Source organism: Vigna unguiculata, chromosome 11 (genome assembly GCF_037176805.1).
Source record: "Vigna unguiculata cultivar grain cowpea cultivar isolate G323 ecotype 2 chromosome 11, ASM3717680v1, whole genome shotgun sequence".
In the NCBI taxonomy this organism is placed as follows: domain Eukaryota; kingdom Viridiplantae; phylum Streptophyta; class Magnoliopsida; order Fabales; family Fabaceae; genus Vigna; species Vigna unguiculata.
Genome location: NC_140802.1, coordinates 2,303,746 through 2,318,711, shown reverse-complemented (window position 1 = coordinate 2,318,711; position 14,966 = coordinate 2,303,746). Strand labels below are relative to the sequence as shown.

At 35.7% G+C, this 14,966-nt stretch overlaps 2 long non-coding RNA genes across 2 annotated transcripts; both read left to right on the top strand.

The window, feature by feature from the left end:
- The first annotated feature begins 2,407 nt into the window (after positions 1 to 2,407).
- Positions 2,408 to 2,881, top strand: LOC146880835 (uncharacterized). Its single transcript, XR_014986272.1, has 3 exons — positions 2,408 to 2,468; positions 2,594 to 2,674; positions 2,760 to 2,881. It is a non-coding gene; the product is annotated as an uncharacterized LOC146880835 (long non-coding RNA).
- A 4,057-nt stretch (positions 2,882 to 6,938) lies between these two features.
- LOC114196137 (uncharacterized) lies at positions 6,939 to 8,940 on the top strand. The gene is made up of 4 exons (XR_014986155.1): positions 6,939 to 7,148; positions 7,990 to 8,121; positions 8,290 to 8,403; positions 8,489 to 8,940. It is a non-coding gene; the product is annotated as an uncharacterized LOC114196137 (long non-coding RNA).
- Positions 8,941 to 14,966: the final 6,026 nt, after the last annotated feature.

Below are 14,966 nucleotides of genomic sequence, written 5' to 3'. Positions count from 1 at the left end.
GCTTTTCATTAGTCTAGGGAATTTAAAATTCTTTGTCTATGTACTAATCATTCTGGATTCCTAGTCCACATTTGTCTTTTGGTGTAGCAGAAGCTCCTTTTCTTAGGATCATAGCTTTGGAAATTTCTTGTGACATCCCCAAAGGCATGTTGAATGGCACTATAAGGAAAATAAAAAGAATCCCACATCAAGGAAAGACATGGAACCTCACATATTTTTCTATAATATGGAGAAACTAGGTCATTTTGGTAGCTAATTTTTAGTGATTTTTTTTGTAGTCAAAATCGTAGTAGCTAATTTTAAAGACCAATTTAGTGATCAATTATAATTTTTTGTTCATAATAGTAACTATTTTAGTAACCAATAATTTTGTACTTTGTGAATTGGTATCAAAATTGATCCCTATAATAATTAATAACTTTTGGTCACTAAAATTGGTTACTAAAAAAGTATTTTCTTGTAATGTTTGGTTGTTTTAACCTTTTACAAAATACAATGTCATCCAATTTAAGTTATATATATAATATGGACGATAGTTCAACTAAAACTCAAATGAGAATGAATTAAAAGAAGCACTCTAAAAACACAATTATATGCAACCAAGAGCTAAACCCAATACCCTACATCAACCTATTACAAGATAAAAAGAATACCCATTCATGAGATATGTACATTGAATGCTCTCTTATCCATCGTCCCTGCAAAAGTGAAGAAAAAAACTGCCTTGTTAATAACACTCCTCCTGCATGCTTCATACCTGCAAAAAAAGAAATGAAGAATTGCTCTCTCCAACTCTTGTCATCTTTATGAAAAAATCATCCATATGTATTTTTAATAAGAGAAACATGACATAAAATCTCCACAAAGTAAGACATTTTTCACATCCATAATGTTATTCCATTCAAAATAAAACTATATTCATCTTTTGTAAAGAAAAAAAAGTTTATCATAATCAACAAAGTTTGAGAATATCCATTTTTAACCACTGTATCTTTATACTTGTGTATTGATTCATCTGCCTTTTGTTTCATTATAAATATTCATATGCACCCTACTGTCTTCCTGTCTCTTGTTTGTCAACAATCTACCACGCTGAGTAATATATCCATTTTTTTCTTCTATACGGAATAAGTAAAAAACTTTACAAATTAATTCAATTATGTTTAGTTCATTTGAGTTTTGTTGGAAAATTGAATGTAATAACTATACGATTACATGTTATTACTTTATATTGTTTGTCTGTTATTTGAAAATTTTAAAATAACAACTAAAATAAATTTTCCTTAGAAATAACAGAGGAGAAAGTAGTAACATTTATTTTGCGATTATTATTCATAGGCTCTTCTTTTGCTCACCTCTACAATTACTTACCGAAACTGTTCTGAAGAAGTTGACTAGCAAAGATATTAATGGAGCATAGGTAATCTGAACAAAATTTATTCACCCAGAGCTAATGAGACAAACATGTAGTTGCTTTCTTCGTCGTATCTCCGAATTTATACACAGGTTAATTGACAGCGTATTATATTTAATACATGTCCTATTTAATTTTATTACTTAATCAATTTAACGGTTGAACAGTAAAGAAGAATGAGAGACATGCAAGGTCCAAATAAGTACAGAAATGACAGAAACTGATTCATGCTGATTGAATACACATGGAAATATAATATTTGAGTTTGATCTGAATGTTTACAAATGGCAGCCATGCAAAAGGGTAAGATTCATCGTTCCAAGGCTTCTGCTATGCAACACACTAAATGCTGCTCATATGCATCAAAGGGACCGGGATCTATGTTGCCCGGATACGAAAATGGGTACAAATACGGATACGACATGAACACGAACATAAAGATATGACTAAATTGGAAAAATATAGGACACGGAACATGATGTGTATATAATATTAGGTTTGAAACTATCAACTAACACATTGTCAACTACTACAAAAATGAAGTTAATCTATCTATTTAATATCCAATAAGTAAAATATAGTCAACTACCACAAAAATGAAGCTAATCTTTCTATTTAATATCCAATATTTAAAATATAGTGATAATATAAGATTTGTTTTTTATTTTAATTGTCAAAATCATATGAAAGATAAAAAAATATCTTTCAAACTGGACATAGTATCTCATGCAAATATCGTACGGGTGTCGGTGTCCGATACGTATCGGACACGGGACATGCTATTTATGAAACGTGTCAGAACATCATAGACCAGGATCAATCACAGATATCACTACCTACTAAGCGTTACAAACAAAGTTTGTTCTAATTTGATGTGAAAATTCTGATGATAAGCCTTCTTTCTGAGACAAGTTGGAGCCTGGGTGCACTATAAATACATGCAAACTTTACGTAAAACAATCAAAACATTTAGAATTTGATCGTTATTCATAGCGAAACCTCTCAAGAAAACAGATCTTGCAGACACACATTTTGTTCAAGTTCAATCCTAGAGGTTTGTTATTAATTCCATCTTAGTTCTGTGAATTTACTTCTCACTGCTTTAGTCTATGCTTCTCTTGTCTTGCAAATTGAATCATTTACTTCCTCACTGAAAATTAATTTTTGCAAATGTTTCAGATAATGAATTTTTCATCTATAATGGCATTGGTTCACTACAACGGTCACATCATGAAAGACCAAAACATGTGTTCAATATATGTGAGTGAAATTAGTAGCTATGTTCGACTAAATAACTACATGACGCTGTCGTTTCTTAAACGAACAATTTTAAATTTATTCACAGTTTCCGACGGCAAATCGTACACGGTTGATTTGTGTTACCGTTATCCAGTGACAATGAATGAGTTCAAGATTTGTTATCGTTCCATGAGAATTGAAGATGACAATGATGTACGAAGTGTGATTGCTTATGCAAAAAAATACGAAGCTGATGTGCAGTTTGAAATCATGGCGTTTATTCGAGAGTATAATAACGACGCACCAACCAATATGATTTGGGAGCTCATGGAAAAAGAACTAAACGATTCCTTGAATATAGAGTGATCCTGTGAATTTCATATACATTTATTTTTCGTTTAATTTCTATTGTATTTTTTGTTCAGTTTCAAGATATGTTCATCATGTTCCTCTGATTTCTGAAATTTCTTCAGCAAGCTATCATAAAAAGTTACACATTCATAGTCTTTCTCTCGTTTAATTGAGATAAAATATGAAAAAAAAAACGACAAATTCATAATGAGACATTTTTTAAGGTGGTCCTCCGTTTAGCCGTGATGCATGGCGAGGGTTGGTGGCAGCAAAAACGTTAATTGGGATTCATAAAACTATGTCAGAGCATCATCATCATCGGTTTGATTCCTTCTGCTGTGTCAGATCAAATACATGCATTGCTAAAACTTAATCGAGAAAAAAAATTGACGAAAAGTTTGGGCAGTGTAATTCAATTCCTTCTGACAGATGCTTTAATTCTTGGCTTTTTATTTTCAGAAATTTTCTCTTAAAGCAGTAATATCGCAATTTACCATAGTCTTGTGTTTTGTAACTTACTTCACCATCTCAATGCTACATTAATGTGTTCATGTTAATCTATTTAACATTTTAAACCACTTGCATGTTAATCTATATTTGAATGGATTAATGCGTTGTTCATGTTAATCTGTTTCACATTTAAAACTAGTTGCATGTTCAAATGGAACTTTTGCTGAGTAAAGTAAATGCATGTTTGAATACAAGTTGCATCATCCACGAAGCATAAATTCAGTAACTTTTATGAGTCAAAAAGTTTTCCTTTTCTTTTCCCAATGTCTTAGATAAATGATGTTTCAAAGTTCAATGTTTACGATAGTCAAAATATGATTTTGCTCACAATGTTCATTTTTTTTTATCTGTGTAATGAGATGTAATCTATTTAGCTTAAAATATAAACCTAATTATAAAACAGATTAGTTGGAGACATATTTTCCATACTTTTCTATATATTTTCAAAACAACAGTTGAAGAATCATCGTTCAATTGAAAGAAACAAATGATTTAATATTAATAAATTCTGCGACGATAAATTATAGAAGTAACGTTTAATTTAATTGAGAAAGAGTCTAATAACCAACAATCTTTGTTTATTATCAATATTAATTAATTATTAATGTATTAAATCATGTCAAGCTATTTACACCATAATAGCATCTTTCAATCAGTTTTTACCATATTAAAGACTACTAGTATTTTTTCTAACCATGTTAATTTGTTTAGATGAATTAATTTTTCCTAGTTTTAGTGCAAGGTCTTTTGTTACTGTGTTTTAGTATTTGTTTTTCCTACGTTCTAGATGTGTGGTTTATTTAACCGCATATTATATAACATAGACGTGTTTTTATCTAAACAAAAATATATTATTATAGAAATATTTGGAATACATTTAACTAATTATAAATTATATAATTAATTATGATTATATACAAATATATTAGAATTTATTTTAAAACAATCACAAGTGCAGTAAGTGGCCTCGGTTATTTTTAATATTCTGCCCCAGTTCCAGAACCGAGACATATTGGGGTAAGGCAAAAAGGGGTAACTTTTGGTCCCGGGTGTCAACCGAAGCAAAAATACCCTCTTTTCGGCTCCGGTTGTGGTCGAACCGAAGCCATATACTCGAAACATTGCAACCAATCCAGAAACAACCACATTTCACAGTAGCACAAGATGGTGCAAGGACACACAGAACAATCCAAGCAGCAGTGAATGCACTTGCCGCAATGGGAAACAATCATCCTGCAAGAGCAATCATATATGTAAAATCAAGGATCTATAACGAGAAGGTGAACATTGGACAGAATCTGCATAACGTGATGTTCGTAGCAGATGGCATAGACAAAATTGTCGTCACTGGCAACAGAAACGAGGTTCAAGGATCCACCACTCTCGGCTCAGCCACATTCGGTAAACACAAAATAACATACATGCTTCCCCTTTCAAAACCCCATCAGAGTCCCCAAAATGTAGCGAGCAACAAATAGAATGAATAAAACACCAGAACAACACCAATGGAGTTGAGTTAGGATGAAACCAGTTTGTCGTAGCTCCAACTTGACTTACGAGAACGGAGAGTGAAACCTTCGTCGGAAATTGCAGCGGAAGACAAGGGTTCCGAAGTGGCAGAGTAGCGATAAGATGCGGGAGTTGAGCGAGAGCGGCAATCGCAGCGGACCACGGTGGGCTTAAAGACGCTCGAGGTGGAGGCTCGTCGACGCCGACAACTGTGGGATGCTAGAGATGGCAGCTTAGGGCTTAGGTGCTGAGTTATGCGCGAGAGAAAGAGACGGAGGAGCAAGCCGTTCAGAGGCAGCGCAACGGTCGTGATGGAGGAGGTTCCAGGGGCTGAGGCAAGGCGGCTCCGATGAAAAACCCTAGCCGCTGGCACAGCCGCTGGATGAAGCTCGCTGGAGACCAGAAATTGGAGGGTTCGCGCAGAGGGAAGAGAGTTGTGGGAGACAATGAACAGTGAGAGTTTGCGAATTGGGAATTATAAGAGGCTTTATGGCCTCGGTTCAATTAATAACCGAGGCATAAAGCACTTTATTGCCTCGTTTAATAAAAACCCGAGACCAATAATACTGACGCTGGTGGCATTTTTGAAATTAGGGTTACTAGGTTGCCTTATAGGCTTCGGTTCTTTTGTAACCGAGGCCTAAAACCCCTTACTGCACCAGTTTTTAGTGGACCCGAGGCAATATAGTTGGACGAAATTGCAAAAATGCCACCGCCTCCTTATAGGCTTCGGTTCCTCTATAACCGAGGCCTATAAGGCGAAGTAAAATGTTAAATCTGCACTAGTGAATATAAATTATCGACCATTGAATTGAAACTATCCATGACAAATCATATTAAATTTTACAATATGATCGGAGAGTAACCGGGGAATTATGAAGGCACTACAAGAAATTTGCTAATTTGCGAGGGAAATTAGCGAGGAAAAATTTTGGTCGCTAATTTGTCGCTAATTAGCGAAGGATTAGCGACAAACTAAAATTGTAGCTAAGTTGTAGCTAATTAGCGAGGGACTAGACACAACATAATATGGTAGCTAAGTTGTAGCTAATTAGTTAGGGATTAAACACAACACAAATATGGTAGCTAAGTTGTAACTAATTAGTTAGGGATTAGACACAACATAATATAGTAGCTAAATTGTAGCTAATTAGTTAGGGATTAAACATAACATAAATATTGTAGCAAAGTTGTAGCTAATTAGTTAAGGATTATACACAACATGGTATGGTAGCTAAGTTGTAGCTAATTAGTTAGGGATTATAAACAACATAATATGGTAGTTAAGTTGTAGCTAATTAGTTAAGGATTAAACATAATTAATTATGATTAATGATATTGTTGCTAATCCAATTATGATTAAACATAACTAAGTTGTAGCTAATTAATTAGGGATTAGATACAACATAATATGGTAACTAAGTTGTAGCTAATTACTTATGATTAATGATATTGTTGTTAATTCAAAGCTAATAAATAGAATTTCTAATTAAAAATAATAATGAATATAAGTATCAATGTTTAATGATATTGTTTATGATTCGAATAACTATCAAGGTTTTTTTCATAAATATTTTTAGAATTTAGAAATCAAATAATAACAAAAATTAAAAATTTAAATTAGATTGTTGACCATAACAGAAAAAAATCCAGCAATAACATAAAAGAATTCAAGCATAATATAAAAAAATATAACTTTAAATTTAATTATAAAGTATTAGTTTTAATGTCGTTTTCGTCAATTTGAAATTAAAAAGACTACATTACTATGTTTCTAAAAACAAGTCAAACTTAATTGAAAACTTAAGAAACAAAATAATTAATCTGATATTGAAATAAGACTATTTAGATTATTAATAATACTCCGAGAGCCGAAAAACCATTTAAAAACGCTCATTCTCTTCTAAATCCCAAATCCTAATCTTTTTCTTTCTTTCTTTTCTATTTTTTTTCTCTTAGCACTATTTATTTTTTCCGACACCTCTCGCCAACAACGTAACGGTTCCCGGTGGCCGTTCACCGGCACCGTCGCTAATCTCTTCCGTCCTCCGCCGTCAGATTTACCTCTACTCCTCTCCGTCAGATTTCTCTTTCTCTTTCTCCACCGCAACACACTCAACTCTAGGTATTTCTTTTTCATTTTCATTTCAAATGTTAGTTTATTGTTGATTTGCGACGTGTGAAACAAATCTGATTAAATTAAAGGCTTTAACTCCATTAGACGGTTCTGTTATCTGTACTGGTTTTGTGGAGTTTGATCATCTACGCTGATCTTTAATTTACTTCGCATTGCTTCAACCTAGTTCTTTGATTCACCGGCTTTCGCCTATATATTTTTTTGTGCATTCCACGGTTGTGTATTGAGATGACTAATGAACCCTATCTACGTTCAACAACTCAAAATTATTGTCGTTGTAAGAACAATGTCCTTGCTATTGTTTAAGTTTGGAAAGAAAACCAAAAGGAATTGTGATTTTTTGAAGGTGATTAGGCCATAGGAATTAGTGATAGTCTATTGGATATTGTCATGTTGCAGTTTTTATGAGTGTGTAATTGGAGGATTTCTCGCTTTGAGTTGTAGTGTTTTGAAATACAAGAATTATTATTGTAATAAATCGTTGTTATACAAGAATTATTTAGCACTGGTGTACTATCACATTTTATTATTGTGATTTGCTCCTTTTATTTTTATTTTGACGTGGAAATATTGAATTATTCTTGTGTTAACAGTATCATGTTATGTGTATATGTCATTAAGAAAAAAAAATATATTCTCTTTTATATTGGGTAAACTCTTACGAGTGTACCAGTTGATTCACAACATTCCACAAATTTAACGATAAATTCTCGAATTTGATTGAAAACCTTGATCTGATGAATAAATGTAACCATGTTATGACTTTTCTGGTTGTGTTCTGCTGGAACCTAATATTATGTTTTTTTAATGTATATTTTGATATATTCAGGATTTATCAGCAAGAATCATGTCAATTTCCCAGAGTGGTTGAAGAAATGTTTGCATCTTAAGTGCAAATGGGTCCATATCTAATGTGACACTTCGACAACCTGCATCGTCTGGTGGAACTCTGACTTACGAGGTTCGTCTTCAAGCCAAAGTTATATATTTATCAATTATTTTGTTGCTCTAAATGCGGAGATTCTTTTAACAAATTTAGTGTGTTCTGTTATTTTATCGAACTTCCAGTTTAGACATTCTTATTAATTGTATTTGTTTTCGTATCCCGTGATCGCTATCTATTGCATAGACTTTTAGTGTAAGAAATTTGATTCTAAAACATTGTTTCGTCAATGCCGGAAATACTTGGCCGCGTCTTAGGGGTGGAGTCGCAGGTCTTTTGGTGGCTGCTTCCCCTGTTCAAGTGCGTTTTCTTTAAGTGCATGTTATGTGTTTGTGAATTTGTTTGGCCTCTAAATTTGGTGTATATGTGGTGTATATTCATGCAGATTGTTTTGGCTAGTTTTGTTTCCGATGGAAAGCAATCCAAGTCTGCAAAGCGGATGAGGAATGTATCTGCACCGGCGGCGGCCAAAGCAGCTCACCGTCAAGGGGCACTCTTAGTGAGTCTTCAGGTGGGGTCGGGAGTGGGAGCCCACTGAACCAAAGCACAGGAGACTGCATCAACAATATGAACAACAACACCCCAACGACTGCTGTTCATATTAATAATTATTATGTTAACTTTTGATACAAATTAAAGCTCCGGAGGAAATAAGTAGCAAATCAATTTATCTGGAGTTTCCCAACATTGTTATGATCTAGTTTTGGCTGCTTGAACATCGGTTATTTTTGTTTTAAAGATGCTATCATTAACATCAATCAACAAACATAGGGATTACTGAGATGCCCCTGACCAGACAAGTCAGCTACAATGCAAGGGGGATTATTTGAAGATCAATTTCTCCTTCCTGTTATTTAAAACAATTTTGAATGTGATAAAATTTGAAATGTTTTATATAAATTGATTGGCAAGATTTATTATATTTTTAAGTAATATTGATAATTAAATCTATTTTATAAGGTACAAAAATAATAAGAACATGAAACAATTTGGCCTAATGCAATTTGTTACGATTTTGTAATTAGATAAAGTATTACAATTGGCGAGGGATTAGCAAGGGTTTAGCTAGGTATTAATTTGCTACGAGAAATTTGCTACAACCCCTCTGCTAGGGATTAGCGAGGGTTTAGCTAGGGATTAGTTTGCTAGGGATTAACTAGGGATTTGTTACAAACATTTAGCTAGAGATTAGCTAGGGATTTGCTACCACAAGTTTGCTAGGGATTAGCTAGGGATTTGCTACAACTAGTTTGCTAGGGATTAGCTAGGGACTTGCTACAACTAGTTTGCTAGGGATTAGCTAAGGATTTGCTACAATTAGTTTGCTAGGGATTAGCTAGGGATTTGCTACAAACATTTTGCTAGGGATTAGTTAGGGATTTGCTACAAACATTTTGCTAGGGGTTAGTTAGGAATTTGCTACAAACATTTTGCTAGGGATTAGTTAGGGATTTGCTACAAATATTTTGCTAGGGATTAGCTAGAGATTAGCTAGGGATTAGCTATGGGGTAGTTCTCTAGCTAATTAGCTACCTATAATTTAGCTTCGGTTCATTACCCTCGCTATTTTCTCGCTAATCCTTCGCTAAATCATTTTGCTAGGGATCAGCGAGGGATTAGCTAGGGATTTTTCCCTCGCAAATTTGGAAATTTGTTGTAGTGAGGGTGGTTTGATAAAAGTATATATTGGCAAATAAGTGATGACTACAAGAATGTTGAGTATTAGTTTCCAAAAAATGGTCGAATTAGTGTAGAACGCAAAAGGCGTTGATTTGACCTACACAAATCCGACTATAATAGAAAAAATAATTTAAAAACATACCAACCAACTTTAATAAAATACTTTTATTTGTAATTTTAGTGTGGCGTCAGTTTAGCCGACGAATAAGAGGTAAAATCATTTGCGTCGGATGGCTGACGCATAGAAATAAAATTAACAGCGTCGGATGGCGGACGAAAAGGTTATACAATTTTAAAAAACATTTCTTTATTAAGTTTACTTATATTTGTTGGGTACTGGGCTCCCTTCCTATGTGGAGAAAAGGCCCAAAAATTTGAGAAGCCCATGTCTCACTTAAACCTAGTGGAGAGGAGGCTATAAAATAAAGAGAGAGGCAAAACAATAGAGTCAGAATACACTGAAAGCCCTAACACATAGAGGGAGAGGTGGAGGGAAAATTCTGTTCACGTTTTTCATAGAGCTGTCGCAGTAAATTCGGCGCTGCGGATTCGTTCACCGTTGGATCGGGCTGAAATTTTTACAGCAGGTTCGGAACTCATTGCTCTTCATTCTGACCGGTCGGATCTTTGATACGAAGTCTGAGTTGGGAGATATTAATTTCGCACTGCAGCAGTGATTTGTAGAGGTTTTCCTCTCTTGTTCTTCTCTATTTGAAAGCTTTGTTGCTTTGTTATTTGGTTGGGTGTTGGCACTAATTTGTGCTATTGATTAAGACTCTTTTGTACTCTTGTTGATCATAGTGAAGCTATTTCTTTGGTCTGGACGACTCGTGGTTTTTACCCTTGATTTGAGGGGTTTTCCACGTTAAAAATCTTGGTGCCTTTATTTGTGCTTTTGTTGATTTATTATTGCTGCTCTTTGATTATTGCTCCTCATAGATTCTTGCAAGTTAGGGGAAATTATATCCGCTGCATTCTCTGGTATATTGTTTATTGTTGTTTTCCCCATCAGAGTGGTATCAGAGCTCTTGGTTGGGCTATATTTACTTGCTTGAATGATGGAGGCAAATGCAAAGATGGTTGCTTTGAATGGTACAAATTATCATTTGTGGAAGGGCAAGATGAAAGATTTATTATTTGTCAAGAAATTGCATCTTTCGGTCTTTACTACACAGAAGCCAGATTCTATGTCTGAAGAAGAATGGGACTTTGAGCACCAACAAGTATGTGGTTTTATTCGGCAATATGTTGAAGATAATGTTTATAATCATATTGCTAATGAGACACATGCCAGAGCTTTGTGGGATAAGATTGAGTCTTTGTATGCTTCTAAGTCGGGCAATAATAAATTGTATTTGTTAAATTGCTTGATGAATTTGAGGTACAGGGAGAATTCTTCTATTTCTGATCACTTAAATGAGTTTCAAGGGCTCCTAGATCAATTGTCAGGAATGGGCATAAAGTTTGATGACGAAGTTATGGGATTATGGTTGCTTAATACTCTACCAGAGTCTTGGGAGGTATTTCTATTTCGGGTTTCAATTACGAACTCTGCCTCGAATGGTGTTGTTTCTTTTCAGATGGCAAAAAGCGATGCTCTTAATGAAGAGATGAGAAGGAAGGCACATGGTTCTTCATCTCAGTCTGATATGCTTGTTACAGGAGCTAGAGGGAGAAGTCAGAAAAAGGAACATAAAGGTGGTAGAGAGAAGAGTAGGAGCAAGTCCAAGTCAAGATACAAGAATTTAGAGTGCCATTCTTGTCATAAAACTGGGCACATTCAGAAATACTGTTTTAAGTGGAAAAAGGAGAACAAAGACAAAAAGGGCAAACAGAGAGAGAATGATCATGATGATGATGATCGTGTCACTACTGCTACAGATGGTGATCTTGTTCTTCTTCGTGACTTTGAGTCCGTTAATCTTGTATCTGATGAGAGCATGTGGATTATTGATAGTGGTGCTACACTGCATGTTACACCTAGGAAGGAGTTCTTCACATCTTACACTTATGGTGATTTTGGAGTGTTAAAGATGGGTAATGATGGTGAGTCTAAAGTGATTGGTGTTGGTGATGTTTGCCTGCAAACCAACATGGGAGTGCAGTTGTTGCTTAAAGGAGTCAAACATGCTCCAGATGTTCGTTTTAATTTAATCTTTGTGCAGTTGCTTGATGATTGTGGTTATGACAATCACTTTGGTTCTAGTAAATGGAAGCTCACTAAAGGTAACTTGGTTATGGCCAGAGGGAAGAAACAATCTAAATTGTATTGGACTAAAGCTTTGGTTGCTAAAGACAGTGTGAATGCTATGTATATGGAGGCATCTTTGTGGCACCGGAGGCTTGGTCATATAAGTGAGAAAGGGCTTAACTGCTTAGCTAAAAAGGATGTGCTTATAGGATTGAGAAATGCAGAATTGGAGAAATGTTCTCATTGCATGGCTGGTAAACAAACCAGAGTATCTTTTAAGAAGCATTCACCCTCAAGGAAGTCAGAATTGCTTGAATTGGTGCATTCTGACGTTTGTGGCCCATTAAAGGTAAAGTCATTTAGTGGTGCACTTTACTTTGTTACTTTTATTGATGATTGTTCCAGGAAGCTATGGGTCTATGCTCTTCAGCGGAAAGGTCAAGTACTTGAAAAGTTCAAGGAATTTCATGCTATGGTTGAGAGGCAATCAGGCAAGAAGCTGAAATGCATCCGTAGTGATAATGGTGGTGAGTACCGTGGACCTTTTGATGTTTATTGCAGGCAGCATGGTATTAGACACGAGAAGACTCCTCCTAAAACTCCTCAGTTGAATGGTCTAGCGGAGGGGATGAACAGGACCTTGGTTGAAAGGGTTACATGTATGCTTTCAGAAGCAAAGTTGCCTAAGCACTTTTGGGGAGAGGCATTGCTTGCAGTTGTGCATGTTATTAATCTCAGTCCCGCAGTTGCTTTGAATACTGAGGTGCCAGACAAAATTTGGTTTGGTAAGAATGTTAGCTATGATCATTTTCGTGTCTTTGGTTGCAGGGCATTTGTTCATGTTCCTAAGGATGAAAGATCCAAGTTAGATAAAAAGACAAGGCAGTGTATCTTTATTGGCTATGGTAAAGATGAATTTGGCTACAGGTTTTATGATCCTGTTGAGAAGAAGCTTGTTAGAAGCCGTGATGTACAATTCATGGAAGATCAGACCATTGAAGACATTGATAAGGTGGAGAAGACCACACCTGAGAAAAACAGTAATCTCACTGATGGTAATCCGATGAGGTTGTCCGCTCACAATTTGGAGAATGTTGAAATGGAAGCTCAAGACAATGAACAACATGGTGATGTTGATGATCAACAGTTTGGAAGTGGAGTAGAGGTTCCAATTGATGATGCTCAAGAGGAACATGATGATGATGATCTTGGTGATGTACCTGAACCATCTCAAGTCCAACTCAGGAGGTCTAATAGACAGAAACAACCTTCTACAAGGTATTCTTGTGATGAGTACATAACCTTGACTGACGGTGGAGAACTTGAGTGTTTTGAAGAGGCAAAGTTCATTGCTATTACTGAAGCATGCAAGGAGTTGTTATGGGTGAAGAAATTCTTGCAGGAGCTTGGTTTTAGGCAAGATAACTATTCATTGTTCGTTGATAGCCAAAGTGCTATCCATCTTGGTAAGAATCCAACTTTTCATTCTAGATCCAAACATATTGATGTGAGGTATCATTGGATACGTGATGCTTTGGATGCTAAGTTGTTGGAGTTGGAAAAAGTTCATACAGATGATAATGGTGCTGATATGATGACTAAAGCATTGCCAAGAGGAAAGTTTGAAGTTTGTTGTGAGATCGCCGGTTTGGCGGTTATCTCCACATAGTTGTGAGGGGGAGATTTGTTGGGTACTGGGCTCCCTTCCTATGTGGAGAAAAGGCCCAAAAATTTGAGAAGCCCATGTCTCACTTAAACCTAGTGGAGAGGAGGCTATAAAATAAAGAGAGAGGCAAAACAATAGAGTCAGAATACACTGAAAGCCCTAACACATAGAGGGAGAGGTGGAGGGAAAATTCTGTTCACGTTTTTCATAGAGCTGTCGCAGTAAATTCGGCGCTGCGGATTCGTTCACCGTTGGATCGGGCTGAAATTTTTACAGCAGGTTCGGAACTCATTGCTCTTCATTCTGACCGGTCGGATCTTTGATACGAAGTCTGAGTTGGGAGATATTAATTTCGCACTGCAGCAGTGATTTGTAGAGGTTTTCCTCTCTTGTTCTTCTCTATTTGAAAGCTTTGTTGCTTTGTTATTTGGTTGGGTGTTGGCACTAATTTGTGCTATTGATTAAGACTCTTTTGTACTCTTGTTGATCATAGTGAAGCTATTTCTTTGGTCTGGACGACTCGTGGTTTTTACCCTTGATTTGAGGGGTTTTCCACGTTAAAAATCTTGGTGCCTTTATTTGTGCTTTTGTTGATTTATTATTGCTGCTCTTTGATTATTGCTCCTCATAGATTCTTGCAAGTTAGGGGAAATTATATCCGCTGCATTCTCTGGTATATTGTTTATTGTTGTTTTCCCCATCAATATTAATATTAGGTGGGAAAATTCGAACAGTTCACTTTTCCTTCTTACAAGTCCGAGTTCCCCCTTTCTTCCCAAACATGAGTTTGAGACAGAACTCCTGCGAGTGCGAGTGCGAATGCGAATGAATAGTAGTTTGAGCGACGAGGTTCTGCAAGAACGATGAGACTTGAGCAAGCATTGACTTTTTTTGTGAGCTTGAGTGACAACCCATTTCCATGTGAACAACTCCAGAGTTCGATGAAGAGCGCAGCATTGCCCCTTTCACTTCGAACAATGACTTCCTTCTCTACAACGGAGAGATGAGAGCATGTTAATTGGCAAAACCTGGACTTTGCAAGACGAGGGGGTTTTGTTCGCATTGGGTGTATTTTTGAAGCATCCAAGTAAGTGATTGAAGCCCCATTTATTGATTGTTGATTAAAGCCCCATTTGCTGATTAATTTTATGGTTTAGGGTTCCCAACTAGTTCTTGGTGATTAAGAGTTTTAGGTGAAGGGGATGCATTTTTGGCGAGTTCAAATCTTAAACCTAGGTGCATCAAAGTTTCTTTCGAATAATACATGAGTTTGATGATTTGTTGGATAATGTGTTGTGAACTTCCTTTTGCTTTCAGCGTCTTCAA